At 44.9% G+C, this 24,945-nt stretch overlaps 1 pseudogene; it reads left to right on the top strand.

Moving 5' to 3' along the window:
- LOC126980519 (lachesin-like) overlaps positions 1-22,783 on the top strand; it is a 49,331-nt pseudogene extending 26,548 nt beyond the window's left edge.
- Positions 22,784-24,945: the final 2,162 nt, after the last annotated feature.

Raw genomic sequence — 24,945 nt, 5'->3', positions numbered from 1 at the left:
GTGTGTAGTGTGTGTGTGTAGTGTAAGTTATTACCAGGAAGTAAGTTATAGTTGGATAATTGGTTTCATTATTACTTGTCAGTATGATAATTCTCTCTCTCTCTCTCTCTCTCTCTCTCTCTCTCTCTCTCTCTCTCTCTCTCTCTCTCTCTCTCTCTCTCTCTCTCTCTCTCTCTCTCATTTACAGTGGTGACGTCATCCTTCACACCCCAGGACAAGATGGCACCTCTCCCCTCCTCCCCTGCCAGCCCCCATCCAGACTTCGCCACCCCACCCCACCCTACTCACAGACAGGGACCCTGGGTAAGTGAGGAGGAGGAGGAGGAGGAGGAGGAGGAGGAATTGGAAGAGAAGGAGAAAGAGGAGGAGGAGGAGGAGGAGAAAGAAGAGGAGGAGGAGGAGGAGGAGGAGGAGGAAGAGGAGGAGGAGGACGAGGACGGCGTCGCGGAGGAAAAGAAAGAGCCAAGTCCAAGGGGTCAATGCATCCAAGCTAAGAATCGTCCGAGCAGGGTGCGGGTTTCATTTCAAGGAGCGTGGGCAGTTAAATCACCGAAGTTATCTTCAACCTATATTTAGCTAAAGTTAGACCTCATCTCAATCATGTGGTTACGTTCTAGTCACCTTACTCTAAAATGGATAACGAGATGCTAGATTTGTAGAGGAGGATGAAACAAATGATTCAAGGGTTGCGAAATTTGCCAAATGAAAACTGAACAACATTGTAATCTGCATTATCTGGAAATACAAAGGGTGCGACGAGACTTGATTGAAGTTTATAAATTATAATAGGCCTTTAGTATATGTGATGTTATTAAGGTTTTGGTGGTAAGAGAGCTGGTAGGACACGAAGCAACGGGTTTAAGTTGGATACATTTAGATTCAAAAGACACGGGTAAGAACTGGGTTAGGAACAGATTGGCGGATTAGTGAAACAGTCTTGGCAGGCATGAGTAGTAACAAATGTACGGCAGTGGGGGTAGCTGAGTGGGGGGGGCACGGAAGTGGGAAGCGGGGGGATGACGGAAGAGGGGGTAGCTGGACCCCCCTCCACAGCTTTCACTTTTTTCACCCCCCCTCCAACCCCCCCAACCGCCCTCTCGGGCTAGCGTACTGCAGCGGGGGGGTGACGGGAGTGGGGGTAGGACGGTCAGCGGGAGGGTGACGGATGAGAGGGTGGCCAGCGGGGGGGTGACGGAAGAGGGGGTAGTTGAAGGGTTAAGATATTTGGGTAAAGATTGATATCTACGAAACGGCATGAGCCCTCCCCTCTGGTCAAGTGAGATAAGGTCGCGGAAAAAAGGGCTCGAATGACCGCAAGATTATAATCACGGAAAAGGGTAAAGACATTAGGTTAATGACCTGGCTGGAATATATCCCCCGTCCACCTGCTCCCCGGCGTCTTATCGCCCACACACACACACACACACACACACACACACACACACACACACATGCACACGCACACGCGCACACACACACACACAGCGCGGTCAATATTAATGGGTTAAGATATTTGGGTAAAGACCTGCTGATTGACATCTCCGAAACGACATATGGCTATCTGAAATGAATCTGAGACCACGCCTTCACGAGGCAGTCGGAGAATTTAGCAGCCATGCATTACTAGATAGTTCCATTCGGAGTCTAACCGAAATACCATCGAGCAAGTAACTGTCTAAAGAACTTATATCCAGAAGAGGCGGGGTACAGAGTTGTATACCGTGAGCCTTAACCCGCTTCAAAATGGTCTTGTGTTGCGCGCTGGCATTGTCAAAGTATTCTGCTGTTACTTTGGAAATAAAACTGTTCTCTGGGATGGTAATATTAGCATTGGCTCCAATTGTATTCAATTTGTTGGGCGACAAAGTATTCAGGACACCAGGCTGGGTGAAGCTTGAGGCTGATGGCTTTGGTAATGACGGTGGTGTGATGAACGAGGTCGAAGGCTTTCCGGAAGTCTACGAAGGTGAGGGCCACTGAAGTTTTGCGTTTTTCAAGGTTTCTGTAGACGTAATCGAGGAGGTCAATGAGGCAGTGAGTGGTGGAGGAGGACTTGATGTTCCCAAATTGCTGCTGGTCCATGAGGGGGGCGAGGTGAGAATAGGCCCATCTGAAGATGAAGCCTTCACAGAGCAGGTTGGGTATCGGGGTGATGGCGATGGACCTGTAGTCGCTGAGGGACTGAGGTGTGCTTGCTTTCAGGACGGGGGTGACGTAGGCTGTCTTCCAGTCTGCGGGACACTGACTTTGATGGAGAGAGGCGTTGAAGATGGAGCACAAGGAGTGGCTAATTCAGTGGAAAATTCTTGGTAAAGTTTGATAGGGAGGTCAGCTGGGGTAGTGGAGCGTCTCGATTTGAGCTTGAGTAGCGCGTTGGCAACATCGTACTCTTGAACTAAAGGGAGTGGTGCAGGTGTGGGTAGGTAGGCGGGGAGTGAGGTGAGGTGTGTGTGTGTGTGTGTGTGTGTGTGTGTGTGTCCTGAAAAGTGTACTCCTTCACAGGTGGATCCGGGTCACTCAGGAAACGTCTCGTCTGTGCTAGGGGGGCGCGCCTCCCTCAGGTGTCGTGTGCTGGACCGCGGGAACCATACGGTGGGTAGATATAGCCCTTCTCTCTCTCTCTCTCTCTCTCTCTCTCTCTCTCTCTCTCTCTCTCTCTCTCTCTCTCTCTCTCTCTCTCTCTCTCTCTCTCTCTCTCTCTCTCTCTCTCTCTCTCTCTCTCTCTCTCTCTCTCTCTCTCTCTCTCTCTCTCTCTCTCTCTCTCTCTCTCTCTCTCTCTCTCTCTCTCTCTCTCTCTCTCTCTCTCTCTCTCTCTCTCTCTCTCTCTCTCTCTCTCTCTCTCTCTCTCTCTCTCTCTCTCCTTCGTCACGGTTCAAGTTATTTCATCTCCCGCTTCAGTACTACTTAGAAGGTAGTTTCCGTTCTTTACATGCACAGTTTTCTCAGTGTAATAAAGAAAAAGAAGCCGCCGCAATAGAGACGAAGTGGCCAAGATTTTTTTTTTTAGGAGACAGTTCAGAGAGGGCACAACAAAAAAACAAACAAAAAAAAAAAAAGCCTACTGCTCCCTAAAAAGAAAGAGGTGGCCGAAAGATAGGTCACACAGTAATATACACCGTGTTCTCCTTCCTCTCCCGCAGGTGTCGTGGATCAGGCACCGTGACCTTCACCTGCTCACCGTGGATCACTACACCTACACCACGGACCAGCGCTTCCAGGTGAGCCCCCGAACACAAGATAAAGAGAACTTCAATATTTGCTGCAAACAGAATGGGAAAATTATAGTAGAGCATTTTCTTTTGGTCTGGAAGCTTACAAATCCACTCACCAGAATTATATAACGTTGTACCAGTCTTCCTCAACACTAATGTGGCTGATTTGCCATTTTTGACCCATTTTTTTAAGGCGTGTTTAGTTGATTTCGGTGAATTTTTATATCACTTTTTAAGATGGATTTTCTAATACTTCGACTTAATTCTTTGGAAATCAAATTATCTTGCCAATTCCGTCCCAAAATGGAATGAGAGAGCCAAACTTGCAACATCACTAAATAAATAGTAATACGGCAAAAAAAAGGGAATCAGGTGTCTTTACGTGGGTGGGATGCAGTGTGGGTGGGATAATGGGTCAAAATATGTGGCTCATTGCATATAACGTAAGTATAAGATGGCGGACTCCAGATACAAAACTAGAAGTAACGCTTTCAAGAGGAGAGTATCAAGACACTCTCTAGACTGGTGTTGACTTTCCTTTGAAACTTCTTATTTTATCTTAGCAGTCTTTCTTATCTTTTCTTGTTTCGTATCCGGGATGCTGCGTCCTTTGGTGTAAATAAATAAAAAAGTTGAGTAAAATAAACCATATCTAGACACTAGTAAATATAAACAGTGAAAACCGTGTAAACAGAAGCGACAACAACGATCTCCAGGTCCAAGCTGATCCCTTAAAGCTGGCGAGCTGCTGTATACAAAGGCCGGCATTCTCAGACGCTTCCGCCTCTCACAGCAACTGTTTTCAAAGAACGAAAATGAGTTTAATCGGGTTTAATGTGTGCTTCTAATTTCATATTACAAGAAAAGGTTCAGACTACTACTAGGTTCATAACAATACACATAGAAATGTTCAAAACTCCTAAGAATGTCTTGTCAAACTTAGGCGCGAAATATTCTAGAATATGGATCTTTGTGTGTGTGTGTGTGTGTGTGTGTGTGTGTGAGAGAGAGAGAGAGAGAGAGAGAGAGAGAGAGAGAGAGAGAGAGAGAGAGAGAGAGAGAGAGTGTACGTTTAATTACACTAAAGTCGGTTTTCAATCATGTCCATCCACAAGCGTGAATTTCGTGCTTAGAACAAAAGAACATGAGAACGTAAGGAGTCTGCAAGAGGCCGGTTGGCCTATACAAGGCAGCTCCTGTACTCTCAAGCCCACCTTACCTCACTATCCGTGACTTTATCCAACCTTTTCTTGAATGTATCTATGGTATTGGCACCCACAACATAGCTGCCAAGCCTGTTCCATTCATCCACCACTCTATTGGTAAACCAGTTATTGCCCATGTCTTTGTTGAATCTGAATTCATCTAACTTAAAACCATTGCTACGTGTCCTACCTGTTTTTTTTTGCATCCAAAACCCTATTGACATCCCCTTTATTAAAGCCCTTCATCTATTTATAAACTTCAATCAGGTGTCCTCGCAACTTTCGCCTTTCTAGAGAGTGTAGATTTAAATGTTTCAGCCTGTCTTCATAAGGCAAGTTTCTCACCCCCTGAATCATCTTTGTCATCCTCCTCTGTACATATTCTAACATCCTGATATCCATTCTAAGGTAAGGTGACCAAAACTGAACCGCGTAATCGAGATGAGGTCTAACTAGTACGAAGTAAAGTTTGAGGATGACTTCAGCGCTCCTATTGCTTACGCTCCTTGAGATGAAACTCAGTACTCTGCTCAATTTTTAGCCTGGATGCATTAAGCCCTAGAACGGAAGTCAGCGCTCACTAGGACTCTTAAGTCTCTCTTACATCCAGACCTGCTTAGATGTGTGTCATTTAAGGAATAAGTGTGTGAGGGATTATTCCTACCTACACTCATAATACTACACTTCCCGACATTGAATTCCATCTGCCACTTCCCTGCCCAATCATATAGTCTGTCAAGCTCATCCTGGGGGACGCTAACGTCCTGGTCTGATTGGATTACTCTACCGATCTTGGTATCATCTGCGAACTTACTGACATCACTACTAATTCCTTTGTCCAAATCATTGATGTAAATAAAAAAAAGCAGCGGACCCAGCACCGACCCCTGTGGGACTCCACTCGTAACACTGCCCCATTCAGATTTTTTACCATTGATTTGCACTCTCTGCTTCATACCACTAAGCTACGCCCTGATCCAGATCAAAACTTTCCCATTTACGCCGTGAGCCTGTAATTTTAGTGATAACCGGTGATGAGGGACTTTGTCGAACGCTTTACTGAAATCTAGATATAGTATGTCATAGTTTTCATCTCTGTCAACCGCCTCGATTACTTTAGTGTAGAAGGACAACAGCTTAGTAAGGTAAGACCTACCCTTCGTGAACCCATGCTGTGAGTCATGAATTAAAGTGTTTCTCTAAATGTTCCCGAATGCTTCTGGCTATAATTGACTCCAATATCGTGCCTACAACTGATGTTAAGCTAATTGGGCAATAATTTGAGATGACTGACTTGTCTCCCTTTTTGAAAATCAGCGTCACATTAGCTACTATTGGTTGGGCACATATCCAGAATTTACCGACATCTTAAATATATCGGTATTTTTTTTTTTTTTACGTCTTGGCCTATTGCGCCGGTAGGCTTCTTCCCGGTGGATCCGGATGGTCGGTCCAAGGCTTCTTCCCGGTGGGTCCTGATGGTCGGCTCAGCCCGTTCTGGCGCAGGCGAGTGTTTATAGTGGTGCCATCTTGCATTGGCTCATGCTGCCTTACCCGGAGCTCATCTTTAATCCTAGAATCTAGAGTCCGGGTTGATAGGTTGATAAGTGTGCCCCTCAGAATATCCTTGCATTCTTTCAGAGCCCGTGGGAATATTTCGTCAGGGCCCGGCGATTTGTTTTTCTTCAAATACTTGCCATGTGTTGACAGTCCTGTGTTAGCGATCCGGTCTCATCTACCAGCGGACCAATGCTGGATTCTGCTTTCTTTTTTGCTCTGATATATTTGAAATATTTCTTAGGGTCGGTCTTGGATTCGTGCGCTATTTGCTTTTCATAGTTGCGTTTACTAGTCCGCATGAGGGTTCGGCAGGCTCTGAGGCTGGTTTGATACCGTACACGGGCTTCGGCCGTGTCATTTTCCTTCATTAAATTATAATTCCTTTTTTTCAAGTTTACTGCCCTTATGATGTCTGTGGTCATCCACAGTGCCGTTCACTCGTCTGGATTTCATAGGCACTGTTGTCCGCTCTGTTTCCAGGAATTTATCTTTGAAGATGTCTCAAGCATTGTCGACTGTATTGACGTTAAAGTTAAGATCAAGTTGATCCCAGGTGGCGGGGGGTAGTAGTTCACGGGCTAGGTTGAAATTTGCTTCTCTGTAGCCTGGTATTACTGCCGGATTATCAATGAGTTTGTGCCCTATGCTGACATTAAAACGGATTAAGTGGTGATCGCAAGCACTAAGTTTCTCACCAACCTCACAGTCACGTATGAGGTCAGGGTCGCTTACTGGCACAAGATCTAGTATGCTGTTTTCTTTCGTCGGTTTAGTTATAACTTGGGTGAGGAATGAGTCCTCTACCATTTCAGGCCCCGGTCCACGTTAGGACAGTTGAAATCGCCTATTATTATTGCATTTTTGTTTTGTATTAGTAAGAGAATCTCATCATATAATGCAGTATCGTCGGTAGCTTGCTGTTTTTGGGGGTCTGTATACCGTTGTAAGTGTTATTTTCTTGTTTTTATGTGCGGTTACCTCCGCATAAACTGAGTCATAATTTTCTGCATCCTGTTTGCCGATTATAACTGCAGAGAGCGTACTTTTTACGTAGCATATTACGCTCCCTCCTTTTTTGTAAGTCCGGTTTTTGTGAAAGTTCTCTTACCCAGGGAATGACAGTTCGGATAATAGATGTGCGGAAGTGGCCCAAGTCTCTCTGATGGCTACTATACCCGGTTTCTCTGCTGCAATATACGCACTAATTTCGTCCCTTTTGGGTATTAAACTACGTGCATTCGTGTGAAGGACTGACATAAGACTCTTGTTTTTACCGCTACGAGATGCATGCATGGGTTTGCTTGTCGAAGGCGTCGATGTTAACACTGTTCCTTGTAAGCCACGCCAACGCTGCGGGTTGTGGAGGAGGAGGAGGAGGGGAAAGAGGAGAAGGAGGAGAAGGAGGAGGAGGAGGAGGAGGAAGAGGGAGGGAGAGATTGTGTGCGTGTTATCCATCATCGTCTGAGTAATTGTGATGACGATGCCGGAGTGGCGTGTAATGTCTATGTTGCAGGGAGGGGAAACTCTCTCTCTCTCTCTCTCTCTCTCTCTCTCTCTCTCTCTCTCTCTCTCTCTCTCTCTCTCTCTCTCTCAATATATTCGTTCATCTCAGAGATCTTTTTTTTCCTTCATCGATAATTGCTTCTCTGTTCTTCATTCTTTATTCCTTGTTTTCCCTCCGTCTGTCTGTCTGTCTGTCTATGTCTGTCTGTCTGCCTGTCTGTCTGCTTGCCTTTTTTTATTTTTTGCTTTACCACCACCAGTTCCTCCTCCTATTCCTACTCCTCCGTCTCCTACTTCTCCTCCTATACTGCAGGCCCATAAGTTTGACATCAGTGGCAGGGAAGATACTCGAAAAGATTATTAGAGACAAACTTGTCATTTCTAGAAGACGATAATGTAATTTCCGACACCCAACACGGTTTAAAAAACAAGCGTTCCTGCTTAACAAATCTATTACCCTTTTTACAAGTTATTTATTGAAGCTTGGATGACCACATTCCCATGCATAATATATACTTGGACTTCCAGAAAGCCTTCGAAAAGGTACCGCACGAGCGACTCCTAAAGAAACTACAATACGCGGGTATTGGAACCAATCTGATAGCGTGGATAAGAGGTTGGTTTACCGACAGAAAATAACGAGTGCTACTCAATGGATAGGCTTCCGAGTGGATTCCAGTCACTAGCGGAGTATTTCAAGGGTCAGTGCTGGGACCTATATTCTTTATCATATATATCAACGATTTAGAAACAGAACTGAAATCCTCCTTAGCGAAATTTGCTGATGACACCAAAGTGGGTGGAAAGGGTCTCATAAAGATCAATTGCGAAATCATCCAAAAAGACCTCAATCAAATCATCAAATGGTCTGAAAAGTGGCAAATGTAATTTAATGTTGACAAATGCAACATCATGCACAATGGGTCTAAAAAAACATAACAAAGCCAACTCTATGCTCAGGTTCATAGCGAGGAACTTCAGGTGTAAAAGGCAGGACTTAATGATATCCAAATTATAATTCCTTCACGCTAAGCTAAGGTCCCTCCATACCACTAACCAAAATTCTTTCCCTACCCTCTGTTAACCATAACGATCTCCCACTAAGCCTCCACCTTTCTCCGCCCCTCACCCCCCAGGCCCTGCACGAGTCGTCCACGGGTGACTGGGTGCTGCTGGTGGGTTGGGTGCAGCAAAGGGACGCGGGGGTCTACGAGTGTCAGATTGGGACCACGCCTCCGACCAGCCACTTCGTCACACTCGGCGTACAGGGTGAGTGCAAGGCAACGATACCACAGGATTTCACTCTTGTTTGCTTCTGTTTTGGTATTCACAGTGTACTCTTTTAACCCTCTGCCACTTGCTTCCTGTTTCGTCTCTCTCTCTCTCTCTCTCTCTCTCTCTCTCTCTCTCTCTCTCTCTCTCTCTCTCTCTCTCTCTCTCTCTCTCTCTCGCTCCTGGTCACAAGTGGAGTGTCACAGGGGTCAGTGCTGGGACCCATACTCTTCATTATATATATCAACGACCTTGAACTAGGATTAAAATCCAATCTTTCTAAATTTGCCGGCGACACAAAGGTGGGTGGGAAGGCTCTCACGACGGCAGACTGCGAAATTATCTAGAGAGACCTGGACCAGGTCACTTAGTGGTCAGAAAAATGGCAGATGTCCTTCAACACTACTAAATATAAAGTAATGCATATCGGATCCAGAAACAGCAATCACACATACCACATGGGTGGCTGACCACTACAGGTAGTGCAAAAGGAAAGAGACTTCGGGGTCACCATCAGCAGTGACTTGAAACAAACAAAACACTGCAAGTCCGCCTGTAAGAAAGCCAATACAATGCTCGGGTTCATATCGAGGAACTTCGAATACAAGACGCCGGGAGTTATGTTATCCTTGTATGATTCGCTGGTAATGCCCCACCTGGAATACGCCGTGCAGTTCTGGTCTCCAAATTATAGGAAAGGCATTGAATTACTTGAGAGAGTACAGCGCCGCGCCACGAAGATGATACCATCTTTGAGGACGAAGCCCTATGAAGAGCGACTCGAGCGACTCATCCTCTTCACGTTGGAAAAGAGACGACTGCGGGGAGACATGATACGTACAAGTCTTTAACTACCTGAACAAGCTCAGCAATGTTGATCACTCCAAACTCTTCACGCCACAAACAAACCCGAGGACAAGAAACAACGGAAAAACATTTCAAGCAAAGCGATGCAATACCGACATCGGCAGGTGTTATTTCTCGAATAGAGTTGTTCGCCACTGGAACAGCCTCCCTGCAGAAGTGGTTAGCGCAGAGACAATCAACTCCTTCAAGAAACGCACTGATCGCCACTTTCCTGCATCGGGAGTGAACTGAACGTATCCAAGAGTAGGTACACAAGTGCTTTAATCCTTCCCTGCAAGCCACTCCTATGGCAAACGGATTGATTAAATCACTGAAAGCAGGCAGCCTAGTAATGAGCCAACAAGCTTTCTGCTGCCTGCTAGTCCATGTTCCCATGTTTCCTCCTCCTCCTCCTCCTCCTCCTCCTCCTCCTCCTCCTCTACCTCCTACTCCTCCTCCTCATCTTCCTTCTCCTCTTCTCCCTCTTCATCCTTCTTCACCATATCCTTGAGCTTTTCATTTTTCTTTTTCATCTCCTCCTCCTCCTCCTCCTTCTCCTCCTCCTTCTCCTCCTCCTCCTCTACCTCCTACTCCTCCTCCTCATCTTCCTTCTCCTCTTCTCCCTCTTCATCCTTCTTCACCATATCCTTGAGCTTTTCATTTTTCTTTTTCATCTCCTCCCCCTCCTCCTCCTCCTCCTTCTCCTTTTTTCCCTCGTCATCGTGTTTTGCCCGATCGGTTGGTCTTACATTGTATCTTTTTACACTCTATGTTAACTTTCTTTTCCTTTTTCTTTTCCATTTCTCCACACATGTAAACTTTCCCCCAACCTCTTTGCTAACTTTTTTTTTCTCTTCCACTTCTTGTCCACTAGTCCTATCTCCCTCCTTCCTCCTTCTCCTCTCATCCATTCACTCCACTTTACTTATTTTCATTTTCATATCTCTCTCTCTCTCTCTCTCTCTCTCTCTCTCTCTCTCTCTCTCTCTCTCTCTCTCTCTCTCTCTCTCTCTCTCTCTCTCTCTCTCTCTCTCTCTCTCTCTCTCTCTCTCTCTCTCTCTCTCTCTCTCTCTCTCTCTCTCTCTCTCTCTCTCTCTCTCTTAATATATCCCTTTCAGTGTGTGTGTGTGTGTGTGTGTGTGTGTGTGTGTGTAAGTGTGTGTGTGTGTGTTTATGTTTCTTCTGCGATAAAACTTTATAAAATTTTGCTTCGGCGAGCTTCTTCCTTCGCCGTGTTTGCCTTTCCTTTTTCCTCCTTTTAAAAGTTTGTCTCCTCTCACCGTTGGAAGGATTCGTGTTCATATATGCGTTACAAGTTTTACGCTCCTGCCGCTTTTCAGACGCCACTTCCTTGCCTCTTCACGTAAACGACTGAGTGCCAAAAAAATCCAGACAAAAGTGGGGGTGGAGTATCAAACCAGCTCACGTCTACAAAGAGTCTACTAAAGGGACAAGATTAAATCCATTGCTCGTATATATATCATCTCGTCATGTTTCTGCCCCTCTCTCATTGGTTTCACATCCATATTCTCTTTCTTACGTCTCAGGTGTTTGGGGGCTGATGAACAAGCAGCATTTTACTTAGAGCTTTTCACTCGCGTCTATAAACAGTCTACAAGAGGCACAAGATTAAATCCATTGCTCGTATATACATCATCTTGTCATGTTTCTGCCCCTCTCTCATTGCTTTCACATCCACGTTCTCTTTCTTACGTCTCAGGTGTTTGGGGGCTTCTGAACAGGCAGCTCTTATAGTAATAATAATAATGACACGTGTTATATATGTACCGCTATATAGCCATACGTGGTGAGGTGAACAGGTTAGGGAAAAGGAGGCCTTGAAAAAATACTAAACCCATCTCAAGTGGTTTCATTTATGCGTGTCTCAGTAACACCAGATAAAAGCCGTCTTTAGTATATAGTAATGTACAGACGAGGGAAATGTTTAGACTTCCATGTTCCTTCTGTTTCACTGCAAAGGAAGCAGCTAAATGGCAAAAATAATGAAAAAAAAAAGGCCTATCCTATTCCTGTTCGTAGTTCTTTTATTTTTTTTCTCTTTTTTTCCTATTACAATGCTGAGGCCTAGTGTGAACCTTTTATTCTCGTCTGTGTGCTGTGATGGCTACTCTTGTGTCCCTATTATGTCCCAGCCTCTAGTTAACACTGTGTCCCTATCATGTCCCAGCCTCTAGTTAACACTGTGTCCCTATCATGTCCCAGCCTCTAGTTAACACTGTGTCCCTATCATGTCCCAGCCTCTAGTTAACACTGAGTCCCTATCATGTCCCAGCCTCTAGTTAACACTGTGTCCCTATCATGTCCCAGCCTCTAGTTAACACTGTGTCCCTATCATGTCCCAGCCTCTAGTTAACACTGTGTCCCTATTATGTCCCAGCCTCTAGTTAACACTGTGTCCCTATTATGTCCCAGCCTCTAGTTAACACTGTGTCCCTATCATGTCCCAGCCTCTAGTTAACACTGTGTCCCTATCATGTCCCAGCCTTTAGTTAACACTGTGTCCCTATCATGTCCCAGCCTCTAGTTAACACTGTGTCCCTATCATGTCCCAGCCTCTAGTTAACACTGTGTCCCTATCATGTCCCAGCCTCTAGTTAACACTGTGTCCCTATCATGTCCCAGCCTCTAGTTAACACTGTGTCCCTATCATGTCCCAGCCTCTAGTTAACACTGTGTCCCTATCATGTCCCAGCCTTTAGTTAGTGTTAACCTCATCGTTCTCCTCTTCCTTCTCACATCGTTCATGGGTCCCTGGATTTACCACAGAGCCCCGAACCATGATCCTGGGCGGCGGAGACCTGCACGTCAACACCGGCTCCACCATCAACCTGACCTGCCTAGTGCTGCACCACGCTCGGCCCCCAGACGCGGTTACCTGGGTCCACCAAGGAAAGGTAAGGGAGGAAGGGTAATTGGATAGAGCAGCGAGGGAAAAAGCTATCAGGCTGGAGGGATGAGGGAGTGAGGGAGGCTGTGAGGGTCATTTGATGTGGCAGGGAGGGAGGCTGTGAGGCTGAATGGATGGGGCAGGGAGGGAGGCTGTGAGGCTGAATGGATGTGGCAGGGAGGGAGGCTGTGAGGCTGAATGGATGGGGCAGTGAGTGGGGGTCTCTCAGGCTTAATAGATTAGTTGTTTGATGTCGTTATCTTTATTGGTTTTCATTCTGTCTCTGTTTTACAATTGCATTCTCTCTCTCTCTCTCTCTCTCTCTCTCTCTCTCTCTCTCTCTCTCTCTCTCTCTCTCTCTCTCTCTCTCTCTCTCTCTCTCTCTCTCTCTCTCTCTCTCTCTCTCTCTCTCTCTCTCTCTCTCTCTCTCTGTTCTTTACTTTCCTTCTCCCAGTTATTACTTTCTCTTTATTTCCCTCTTTCTCTCCCTCCCTCTTCTATTTTTCTTCCTCTTTCTGTCACTCATGAACTATTTTTTCGCTTCCTCTCCCGACTCTCATTTCTCGCCTCCAGAAATTATACCCTTCGCTCTCCCTCTCCCTCTCTGTTTTATTCTTTATTTATCCTGCAATTTGCTCGCTTCTTTTTCCACTTAATTCGTTTCTCGTTATCTCACGCGCTTGTCTTCTTTTTTTCTTAAACTTCGCTCCCTGCTCATTCCCTTTTCTTTCTCTTTTTCTCTCTTTCTCCAACCCTTCCTACCTTCCTTTCCTCTCCACCTCACTCCGTTTTCTCTTAGCATTCCTCTCTCTCTCTCTCTCTCTCTCTCTCTCTCTCTCTCTCTCTCTCTCTCTCTCTCTCTCTCTCTCTCTCTCTCTCTCTCTCTCTCTCTCTCTCTCTCTCTCTCTCTCTCTCTCTCTCTCTCTCTCTCTCTCTCTCTCTCTCTCTTTATCTAACACTCCTCTGCTCTTTCCCTTCTCTTCTTATCGCCAAATCTTCTTTCTTTTTTCGTCTTTCCCTTTCTCTATCTCTCTGTTTCTAAGCGTCACTCTCCTTTCCCTCTTCCTCCTCCTTCGCTCTCCCTGCTCTTCTCGTTTTACTCCTTCTGGTTTAATTCTCTTTTATTCCACACTTTTTATTCGTGCAAGTCTGAGTTTAGTAGAATTTCATCCCTTTAGACTCTCTCTCTCTCCACTGATCCCTTTCCAACACACCCTCTTTGTATGTGTGCAGTTTTGGAACCTCTCTCCCTTTTTCTGTTTCTGTTGTGTTTCCCATCTTCGTTTTTTTTGGGGGGGGGCTGGGGCGGGTTCCTTTTCTAGCTTGAGTTCCCTTTCCTCTGTCTCCCTCTCCCCTGTACCTACCATCTCTTCCTTGCGCCTTTTTCCTTTCCCTTTTATCATGTCTCCTGTTTTCCATTCCTATGCTTTCCCTTCCTCCCTATCTCCTGCCCTTTTTTGTTTCCTTGTGTAGCTTGAGTTCCCTTTCCTCTTTCTTCCTCTCCTCTGAACCTCCCCTCTCCTTATCCTCATCCTCGTCTCCTGTTTCCCCTTCCTATCCTTTCCTTTCCTCCCCATCTTCTGTTTTTTTGTTTTGTTTTCTTGTGTATCCCAGTTCTCTTTCCTCTTTCTCCCTCTCCTCTAAACCTCACCTCTCGTACTTGCTCCCCTCTCCTTTCCCTCTCATCATCTTCTCATGTTCTCCCTTCTTGTTCTTTCCCTTCCTCCCCGTATACTGATTTTTTTTTCATTTCCTTGTGTACTTCGAGTTTCCTTTCCTCTCTCTCCCTCTCCCCTATACCTCACCTCTCTTCCTTGCTCCCCCTCTTCTTCCCCTCTCATCATCTTCCCTTGTTTTTCCCTTCTATTATATCTCTTCCTTCCTCTACCACACACCCACACAGCTCCCAGCCCCAACTCTCTCTCTCTCTCTCTCTCTCTCTCTCTCTCTCTCTCTCTCTCTCTCTCTCTCTCTCTCTCTCTCTCTCTCTCTCTGTAACCCTTTCTCTTCCTTTTTTTCTATTTTCCTCACCTCTGCCTCCTGCTTGTTTCCTTCTATTCCTCTCCCTCTCGTCCGTCTCTCCTCCTCCTCGCCTTTCCCTTCCTTCTTGTTCAATCTATTCTTTCCTATTCTCCTTTTCCAATGTTTTCTCCTATTCCTCTCTGTTTCCCTTTGTATTTCCCATTCCTCTCATCCCCCCCCCCCCCTCGGCCTCCCACTTCTTCCCTTCTCTTGGTATTTCTTAGTCTCTGTTCCCTCTCCTCGTATTCCCCTCCCTCTCTTTTCCTTCTTGTCTCTCTCTCCTTTCCTCTCATCCCTTCCTCCTTCTCAACCTTCCTTCCCTCTAACCCTTCTCTTTCCTCTTCCTTGTCTTCTTCGTCTCTGTTTACTCGTATTTCTCTCCCTCTTTGCCCCCTCTTGTCTCTCCTTCCCTCTCATCCCTACCTCCTCCTCCTCCCCTGCCTTCTTTTTTGCCCACTCTCCTCTTTCCTGTTTTTCGCTTGTCCAGGTTTGTCGGCAACCGTTTCCTTCCCTTTCCCTTGCTATTTCCTCCTATCACTCACACTCTCTACCCTCTCGTATCTCTCTTTCCCTCTCATTACTCTCTCCTCCTCGTTTATCCCTTCTGACCAAGTCTCCACTTCCCTTCTATTCCCACGTCTGAGTTAACGTTAGGCCCTTCCCTCCCCGCTGCGCCAGGAGGTCCACTACGCCTCGGCTCGCGGAGGGGTCAGCGTGGTTACCGAGGCGGGCGAGGTGACGCGCTCTGCCCTGCTGGTGCAGCGCGCCACACCCACGGACGCCGGGAACTACACGTGCTAACCCAAGGACGCCGCGCCGGCCACTGCCAGGGTGCATGTCCTTCCCGGTGAGTGGAGGGGGGAGGGGGGGGTAAGTAGCTATAGGAGAGACATGAAGGGGAGGGGAAGTGGCAAGGGGAGGGACAGAGACTTGAAGGAAGGTAAGTAAGGTCAAGGGAATCTTACAACCTAATTTTAATATAATATATGAATTCATGTATTGAATTTCTTTGCCTTGTTCAACAGTGTATTGTTTTATACACTGGAATGCATTTTAACAAATTTCATGAACAATTTCAAGACTTCATATGCGGGGAGCTCACATTTTCAAAACCTTTTTAGTTCTATTTTCTTTCATAGACTGCTCAAATTTAATTAAATTAATTTATTTATTTTTTACATGTAGGGAAACCTAACGCAAAACATAAATTATTATTATTATTATTATTATTATTATTATTACACACACACACACACACACACACACACACACACACACCGCTCCAGTAGCTCAATCGGTTAGAGCGCCGCGCTGCAATGCTTCACGGCCAAACAGGCGGCGGTTCGAGTCCCGCTCAGGCCGGATTCTTTCCGTTGACTAGGAGTGGTTACTGTCCCCCCTTGAGCAAGGGGGATGGGGTGTGTGGTGTGTGAGGTCCTGGCAGTAGCTGTTATACAGTTATTTACACTTTAACAAATAACTTAAAAGGTTAGAATGCCTCCCTTACGTCTCATCAATCGTTGGTCATTTTCGTTCGAGTTTATTCCGCACTGTTTCATCTTCCGCTGTGTCTGAATTTCCAGTATAAGAATAAAGTCAACAAGATCCATTTTCTCTTCGCTTCTTTCTTGAAAAATGTTCATGGCTTGACTTTTTATTTCCGCAGCTTTAGAGAGGCGACCTCCTCTCTCGTTTCTTGTGGCTCTTCACGAGTGACCCAAAACTGCTTCAACTACTACAAGTATAACAGTTGGTTCTAAGCTTATTCATTGACACCTACACCCTCATTTTTTTTCTGCTACATGGTCACTACAAGTTGCTGTTGATGGTTTGGAGGGAAATCCTCGCTGTCACTATTCCTGAGCGTGTGTTGTGAGTCAGGGAGGTTGAGGAAAGGATTCAGGGCAGGCGAGGAGGACCAGACGTGTGTGGCCCCCTCCTGTGCCCTCCTTCCTGCCGCCACTCTTGCCAGTGAAATAAAAATGACTTTAATGCGTCGATGGATATGGCAAGATCATAACAAATAAACAAAAGCTGCTTATTGAAGGTTCGTTTAATTATAGTAATTATAGTACGCCTCCTACCGAGTATTTAAATGAAGGGCCGGGCATTTAAATTGACGTTTGCGCGGCGCTCCGCTTGCCCAGCTGCCAGGTTTGCTGTGCGTTGCAATGGGTGATTTACCGCTAAAAGACGCCCTGCGCCACGCCACAAGCTTTACTGGCTCCACAACTTTTCAACAAAGTTTCTGAGCGTCAAGGATGCCATTTTATGACTTCTCAGGGTGAATTAAACGTCAACTCCGCCGACGTGGCAGCTCATCCGCCAGGCAAAGGCGGCGGCTGCATGGGGCGGTGGCCCGGCCCCGACCCTCCCGTCCCTCAAGTCTGCCCACACAAACCTTTACATAACAAAACATTGCCTCGGGAGGTCTGGCATTATTATTTTACGCGATTGGGTTACATTAACATACTGCTCCTAGATTATGGGATTTACGGAGCTGGAAACCATAAGTAAACGGACAAATTACTTGGCTACGGTGCATGACTTGGCGTGTTGGTATACGTTTGCTACACCACAGGGTCAGGTCGCGCACGGATCCTCTTGTAGCGCCCGGTTCTCGGCCACTCGTAAGCTGCACGTACAGTTTGCGGTGCTACGGCTCGTATTTCCAGACGCTTTCGGCTATCACACAACTCTTTCCAAGGGCCACAAAGGAGATTACTTGGGTTCTCATAAGTGTTTTTCACTTCCATGGAGTAAAACCTGGTCAAATATCAATAGGCTCTAAACGTCCTCTAAGAAGGCTTTGTTAAATATAGATGCGTAAGCCCCGAGAGGTTTGAGAATAAGGGTCTGACGATCGTATTATCAAACGTTTGGGGCTTTCGTTACGAACGTTTTTCAAGGACAGAGAGGAGCTACGTAGAGTTGTCATGAGTGTTTTTTCCCTTTCACGGAGCAGAAGCCTTTCAAAACTATCACTAGTCTCAGGAAACCACCTAAGGGAATCCCAACAACTTTTGCGAGTCTCTTAAAATAGATAGACTAAGGCTTGGAAGAGTTTAATAATAAGTGTCTAAAACCGCTCTTTCCAAACTCGCCCGCTTGGGCTCTTGTCTTATATACGGGCTCAAGGCTCAGCCGCAGAAACACAGTAAAGTCCAGGGAAGGCGTTCCTGCCTGCGATTTTGTCTACAGAACGATGATGATGATGATGATGGTGATGATGATAGTGATGATAATGATGATGCTGATAAGGAGGAGGAGGAGGATCGTGATAATGATGATGGTGTTTACGATGATGGTGATGATGGTGATGATGATACGAACACCCGTCCATATATTGGCGAAATTAAGTTACTGTTAAAAACTTCATTGCTCTCTCTCTCTCTCTCTCTCTCTCTCTCTCTCTCTCTCTCTCTCTCTCTCTCTCTCTCTCTCTCTCTCTCTCTCTCTCTCTCTCTCTCTCTCTCTCTCTCTCTCTCTCTCTCTCTCTCTCTCCAAAAGCCAGCTCATTACTCCCCTCCCTTATTTTTTTCTTTTACTTTCCTCCTCCTTCCATACCCTAGCCTTTAATCACTCTCTCCACACCTACACCTTTCTCTCTCTTTTCCTTCCATCCTTGAATCTCTCCATTCCTGCCTCGCATTGCTTTCCTCCATGCTCCTTCCTCCTTCCCTCTCTCCTTCCTTGTCCCTATCTCGCTCTACCTTTCTATATGTCTCTCGTTTTTTTCATAGATCCCCTTCTAAATTGCTTCCTCCTACTCTCTCCTCCTCCTTTCCTACTGGCCTCCCTCTCCTTGTACCTCCATTTCTTCTTCCTCCTCCTCCTTCTCCTCCTCCTACTACTTCTCCTTCTTCTGTCTTGGTATGAACAGCAACTTAAAGGAGAGAAACTTGTGACCTGAAAGGAGAGAGAGAGAGAGAGAGAGAGAGAGAGAGAGAGAGAGAGAGAGAGAGAGAGAGAGAGAGAGAGAGAGAGAGAGAGAGAGAGAGCATTCGTTTTGCAAAATAGTTGTACTCATTTTAATTGCTCCGTTGTTTACTTATTCCGATGAGAGCAGATGATTTGTTTGTTTGCTTGTTTGTTTGTTTGTTGACTGATTTCCTCAACACACGCTAACAACGCAACGTAATGACTGCCAAACATTCTCTCTCTCTCTCTCTCTCTCTCTCTCTCTCTCTCTCTCTCTCTCTCTCTCTCTCTCTCTCTCTCTCTCTCTCTCTCTTAGGGCTTAAAACTTAATAATCTTTTTCTTCTTCTTCATCTTCTTCTTCTTCTTCTTCTTCTTCTTCTTCTTCTTCTTCCTCTTCTTCTTCTTCTTCCTCTTCCTTTTTCCCTTCTGTTTGCCGCTCTTTAAATTTTCACATTTGCCTGATTTTTTACCTTGTTTAAGACTTCATCTACAGTAATGAGGCTGATTTGTCTTTTTGGACCCGTTTTTTAAAGTGTGGTTACTTGGTTTTGTTGATTTTTATATCACTTTTTACTAATGAGTCTGTTATACGTCAACTCAACGCTCTGAAAATCCAACACTATTAGGTAACCCCGTCCAAAATATGAAATTAAAAAGCCAAACTAGCCACATAACTATTGGTGCATGAACACCAATACCGAAACCCCCTCGCCCTCTTTCTTCTCTCTCATCGCTTTCACTTTCATTTTTTTCTTTCTCAGCGGCTCAGGTGTTTCGGGCTGCTGAACGGGCAGCGTTTAGTGTCCGCACTCTTCCCTCTCTGCCTGTTTCGTCTCTTAAAATAATGATAATACTTTACGACATTCACCGACTCAGGCGTTAGTGTTGAGCCTTCCCTCTCTCCTCCTCCACAGGAGAGCACCGGGCGGCCATGCATGGCGGCGGTGGCGGCGACGGCGGCTTCCTCGCCAACTCGCGCCTCGTCACGTGGGCGGCGCTTTCCTGCCTGCGGTGGGCGTGGGCGGCACACGAACCTCTGTGGCAGCCTCCCTCCCTTTCCCTCGTCTTGCTTCTTTTGGCGTCTATCCTGCTGCCCGGCGCCCTGCCCCTCTACAATCTCCTCGCAGAGGCGCGCCTCCCCTCGGCCTGACAAGTGCCGCGGCTGGGGGCGTGGAGCGTGTAGTTCCTGACTGACCGGCAGCGTCGCGTTGGTGCACAGACCCTACACAACAGGCGAGGCTCATGACGCTCGCCTCTCCAGAACAATGTTTAATGAAGCATTCCGTGGTCACCCCACCCCACCCTCCCTCTTCAACTTTTACTTCCTCAATCCTAAAATCTTTTCGATTTTCCCCTCCTCCTCCTCCTTCTCCTCCTCCTCCTCCTCCTCCTCCCTCTCCTCCTCCTCCTCCTCCTCCTCCTTCTCCTCCTCCTCCTCATGGGAGCGACGTGGATGAAGCACGTGAGCGGCCTCAGAGTTTATCGGACCTTGAATCAATGGATCAAACGCGACTACGCGGAATGAATAGCGTGCGAAGGAAAGATACGGACTAAGCATTTCGTGAAGAAAAGGATAATGTAAAATTTAGTGTTGCTTCCTGACACACGGAGGCGTTGTCCTGCCTCTAGAAGACCAGCACACGGCAGAGCCTAAATAGGAGCTTCACGTCTGTGTCGACTTTCGGGGACACGAAGTCTGAAGATGCATCCCAGTGGTAGGAAACTTATCTCAAGTAATACGAACCAAGAAGAGGGAGGCACGACAGTTTCTAGACAAACTTGACTCAAGCACGTTAAAAGGACCCAGCAGTCTGTCGCGAGAAGATGAGTGACAGGTATAGAGTTTCCTGAACGAAAACATGATCTCCAGCACAATATCCAGCACGGACTCAGGATGAAGCCCCACGAACGTATCCTAAAAGGCTACGGTCAGCTGAAGCAGACGACGACCTGGCAGCGTGGCTCAGAGATCGCCTTACTGGAAGAAAGCAACGAACCGTAGGAAACTGTTCTGTTTCGAGTAGCTCCTTGAGCCTAACAAAAGTACTCCAGGGGTCGGTGTTGGGACTCACTCTCTTTATGCTATGCATCCATGAGTGGGAGACTGTAGAAGAATGAGGATCCATCCAAAAGGCTCATGATATTAAGAATATTCAGTGGTCCGAATAGTAACACAAGCCCTTCTACTTTGATATGTGTAAGTTAGGCACTACAGAACCTTAAATACTGATTTGAACATAGGACTGGAGAAAGGTCGCTGCAAGCCCCAGAAGAGTCAGGTAATCACGGCACCGTCAGCCAAAACCTAAACCATTCCGTGTGCTACAGCTCTGCCTGTAAGAAGCCTGACTTGCGTCTTTTAGCAATCCTCAAATCGTCGTTACTTTCCAACAACAAGACTGAACAAAACATATCCGTATCGGCACACACAACACGGCAGCAGGAAGAAGAAGAAGAAGAAGATGAAGAAGATGAAGAAGAAGAAGATGAAGAAGAAGAAGAAGAAGAAGAAGAAGAAGATGAAGATGAAGATGAAGAAGATGATGAAGATGAAGAAGAAGAAGAAGAAGAAGAAGAAAGAAAGAGAAAGAAATGGAAGTGGAGGGAAACATGAGGAAAATATTCGTGAGTGAACAAAACGAGAAAATACAAAATAAATTAAGAGAGGAAAAGCGTTACATGACAAGCGACCATAACAGGAAGTATAGAAGCAATATTATCATCGCTTAACTCACATAAACTGTTCAAGTCTATCACTTTAATATCTTCCTCTTCTCTCTCTCTCTCTCTCTCTCTCTCTCTCTCTCTCTCTCTCTCTCTCTCTCTCTCTCTCTCTCCTAATCCTTGCCTCTTCTTTCATCTTTTCTTCGTTTTTTTCTATCTTTCTTATTTCTTCCCTCCTTTTTTCTCTTTCCTTCTTAATTTCTTTTTTCTTTCCCATTCTCTATTATTTTCTCTTCAATCTTTACACCTTTCTCTCCTTCCTTGTTTCCTTTGTTCTTTTCTTCCTTCCTTCCTTCCGTCTTGCCTTCCTTCTTTCTCTCCTTCTCTCCTTTCTTCCTTCATTTCATCCTCCCTTCCATACTTCCTTCTTTCATTCCATCCCTCCTTCTTTCCTTCCTTCCTTCCTTTCTTCCTTCCTACCTGCATTCCTTCCTTCATTTTCTCCCTTTCTTCTTGTCTTTATTTTTCTCTTTTTTCCCTTTTTCTTTGTTTTCCTTATTTAATCTTTGGGATGGTAGGCAATGACCCTCGTAAAGATACAGTTCAAAAAAATATAGTAATGCAGAGAAATATCACGCCACATTCTCTTTCAACGAAGTGGAAAATAAATGTATGCAAATTTATGGGGCTATTCACAGAGAACATGAATATTAGAGATAAAGAAGTTATGATTACTCCACTTTCGGGAGTTTGCGAGCGAGGCTTTGCAGGGAGAAGAATGACGTGAGGTAAACACAAAAATACTAAATGAAATGAAACCAAAAGTGATTTGAACAAAGCAGAAAATGAAATAAAATCAACAGAAAAAAATGAAGTAAAATACATCTATTAAATACAACAGAAAAGAATATAAATAACAAATGGAATAAATACGAAATAGAAACTAGATAGGAAAAACAAAATGTAGGTGAATAAAAAAAATAAAGAAAAGAAAAAATCTACTTAAATAAAACCGATACTAAAAAATAGCAAATTAAATCAAACAAAGCATAAATAAAGTAAAGAAATAGAAAAATAATTTATATAAAATAATATAAAACAGAAAGGTTAATATTATACTGAGAAAATAAATAAAATAAAAACATAAGAAACAACAAAAAATATCAGTGGCAAAAAACATAAATAATAAGTAAAAGTTGCAACGATGTAAGCAAATATACATATAATGCAGAACAAGAATATACTTTTTTTCTAAGACCTGGACATAATTCAACTGTGTGTGTGTGTGTGTGTGTGTGTGTGTGTGTGTGTGTGTGTGTGTGTGTGTGTGTGTGTGTGTATGTGTATGTGTGTGTGTGTGTGTGTGTGTGTGTGTGTGTGTGTGTGTGTGTGTGTTATGCATATATATCGAATTCGTTAGCAGTTAAGAACAATATATAACAATGCAGTAAAGTTTATTATAACTATTCTTATTATTGTCATAATTATTATTGTTGTTATTATTACCGTATAGTGAGTGTTAATTGTTTATGTTCCTTTCGCTCACCCGAACTTGTAAATAAATAAATAAATGTTAATATGCATAAAAATTACTGTCCCGATTAGAATTTTTCTCCCCCACATCGTGTCAAATTCTTCCTTTTGTAAATAAAGTTATAAATAAAATGGCTGCTCGCGTGTGATTTACTTCGCCAGCTTGTACACTTACCAAACACCAGCGAGTGCAGTGTGTTAGCTGTGTCGGTAAGGGTATGGAAGGCCAAGTGTGTCGCCGACGCCTGTCATCACCGTCACCACCCACACCCCAAGGCCCCGAAATACCCCAACCCGACCGCCCTACTACCGAGGAAGGCCAGCCTCAAGGATCTGTACTGGCACCGATACTTTTCCTAGAATATATAAATGATATGCCGGAAAATGTAAATATTTACATGAGCTTGTTTGCAGACGATGCGAAATTGCTGAGACACATATGAGACAGTAAAGACTGTGAAATTCTGCAAGATGACCTAAATAAGATTTGGGATTGGAGTAAGAAATGGGAGATGGAGTTTAATGTGAAGAAATGTCATGTAATGGAAATGGGAAAGAGTGAAGGGAGACCAAAGTGGACATATAGAATGGGAGATGGAGAAATATTAAAAGTTCAAGAAGAGAGAGATCTGGGAGTGACAATACAGGATAATTAACAGTTTGAGAGTCATGTAAATAGGATATTCGGTGATACGTATAGAATGGTAAGAAACATAGGAATAGCATTCCATTACATGGATAAGGATATGATGAAAAAGATGATCACCACTATGATTAGACCAAAGTTGGAATATGCGGAAACTTTGTGGTCTCCCCATAAGAAGAAACACGTGAAAAAACTAGAAAGAATACAAAGGATGGCAACGAAGATGGTTCCAAAACTGGAGGGATTGTCATATGAAGAAAGGTTAAAGGAAATGGACCTGACTAATTTACAAATTGTGGAATACAATGGAAGAAGTTGATAATGAGGAGTTACTACTAAGAGAAGTAAGAAACACCACCAAAACACGAGGAGACCGTCAAAAATTGAGAAAAGGAAGATGCTTGAGAGACATAAAAAAAATATAGCTTTCCGCAAAGAAACATAGAGGTTTGGAATAGAGTAAGTGAGGAAGTAGTATCGGCGAAGAGTGTGCACAACATTAAGGAAAAACTAGACAAGTACAGATATGGAGACGGGAACACACGAGCGTAAGCCCAGGCCCTGTAAAATTACAACTAGGTAAATACACACACACACACACACACACACACACACACACACACACACACGTACACGCACACACACACATGTGCACACAAACACAGTATTTACACCGCTCGCGTTAGTACTTATTCCAGGATGTCAAATGGTCGAGCCACATAGCCGGTCTGCCCTTCAAACACTGCAGCAGACCGACGGGCTTCAGGAGTGACATATCGCAACAAAATGAAAAGAAATAACATATTTTAGGCAACTACAAGGTATTCAAATAATTCTGATGTCAAAAGTGTGTGATGAGACTCTGATAGCATAGGTTTCGTTCCCCTCACATCTACCAGCCATACACGACAGCCATGCGCGCCCTAGCATGGAGCTTGCATGCCCTGTGTGTGGGCTTTCAACTATGCAATGTTTCTTTTTTACCCAAAGGCCACTCCTTTCATACACTTTTGCTGACTCTCTCCTGGTAAGTATGGTCCATAACGGCTATGCTTGCCATGATATCATTTTTCGCTGTTTTCACGCTAATCGCTCATCTGAACTTCGTGACTGCAACCACCTACACACTATCTTTCTTATACAGAGTCAAAGGCCACTCGTCCCATACACTCTTGCTGACTCTTTCCTAAACAGTACAATCCGTATTGATGATGCTTGTCATGATACTATTTTTCAGTGTTTTCATGCTAATGCTCGTCTAAACTTCGTAACAGCATGCCTTCACCCCTCCCGCGGTGCTCCTTCTCAAAACCATGAACTAAGCCCGTTCCAGTGTTGTCCAACCCGTTAATGCAAGAGTTACGTCTACGTTCTCTTGTTGTCCACCGTTACACATTGTTCCACACATACACCAACACTTAAATGTTAACCTACACAAACAACATTCACACAAACGCATACACAAACAAACACCTATCCTATGTGTTGTCCTTGTCGTGATGAGCTGTGTAAGTTTTGTCTAATAAAGTAACCCTGGCGGATATGATTTTCTCTATCCGTGAACCGATTAGCACTTAGAACACTCGCTACCACCAACAAGCCTGCCTGTGTCGTCCTTATTTCATCCCTTTCACTGATAATTCTTAACACCC

This window comes from Eriocheir sinensis, chromosome 44, assembly GCF_024679095.1.
Source record: "Eriocheir sinensis breed Jianghai 21 chromosome 44, ASM2467909v1, whole genome shotgun sequence".
Taxonomy (NCBI): Eukaryota; Metazoa; Arthropoda; class Malacostraca; order Decapoda; family Varunidae; genus Eriocheir; species Eriocheir sinensis.
This window is presented reverse-complemented; position numbering and strand designations above follow the sequence as displayed.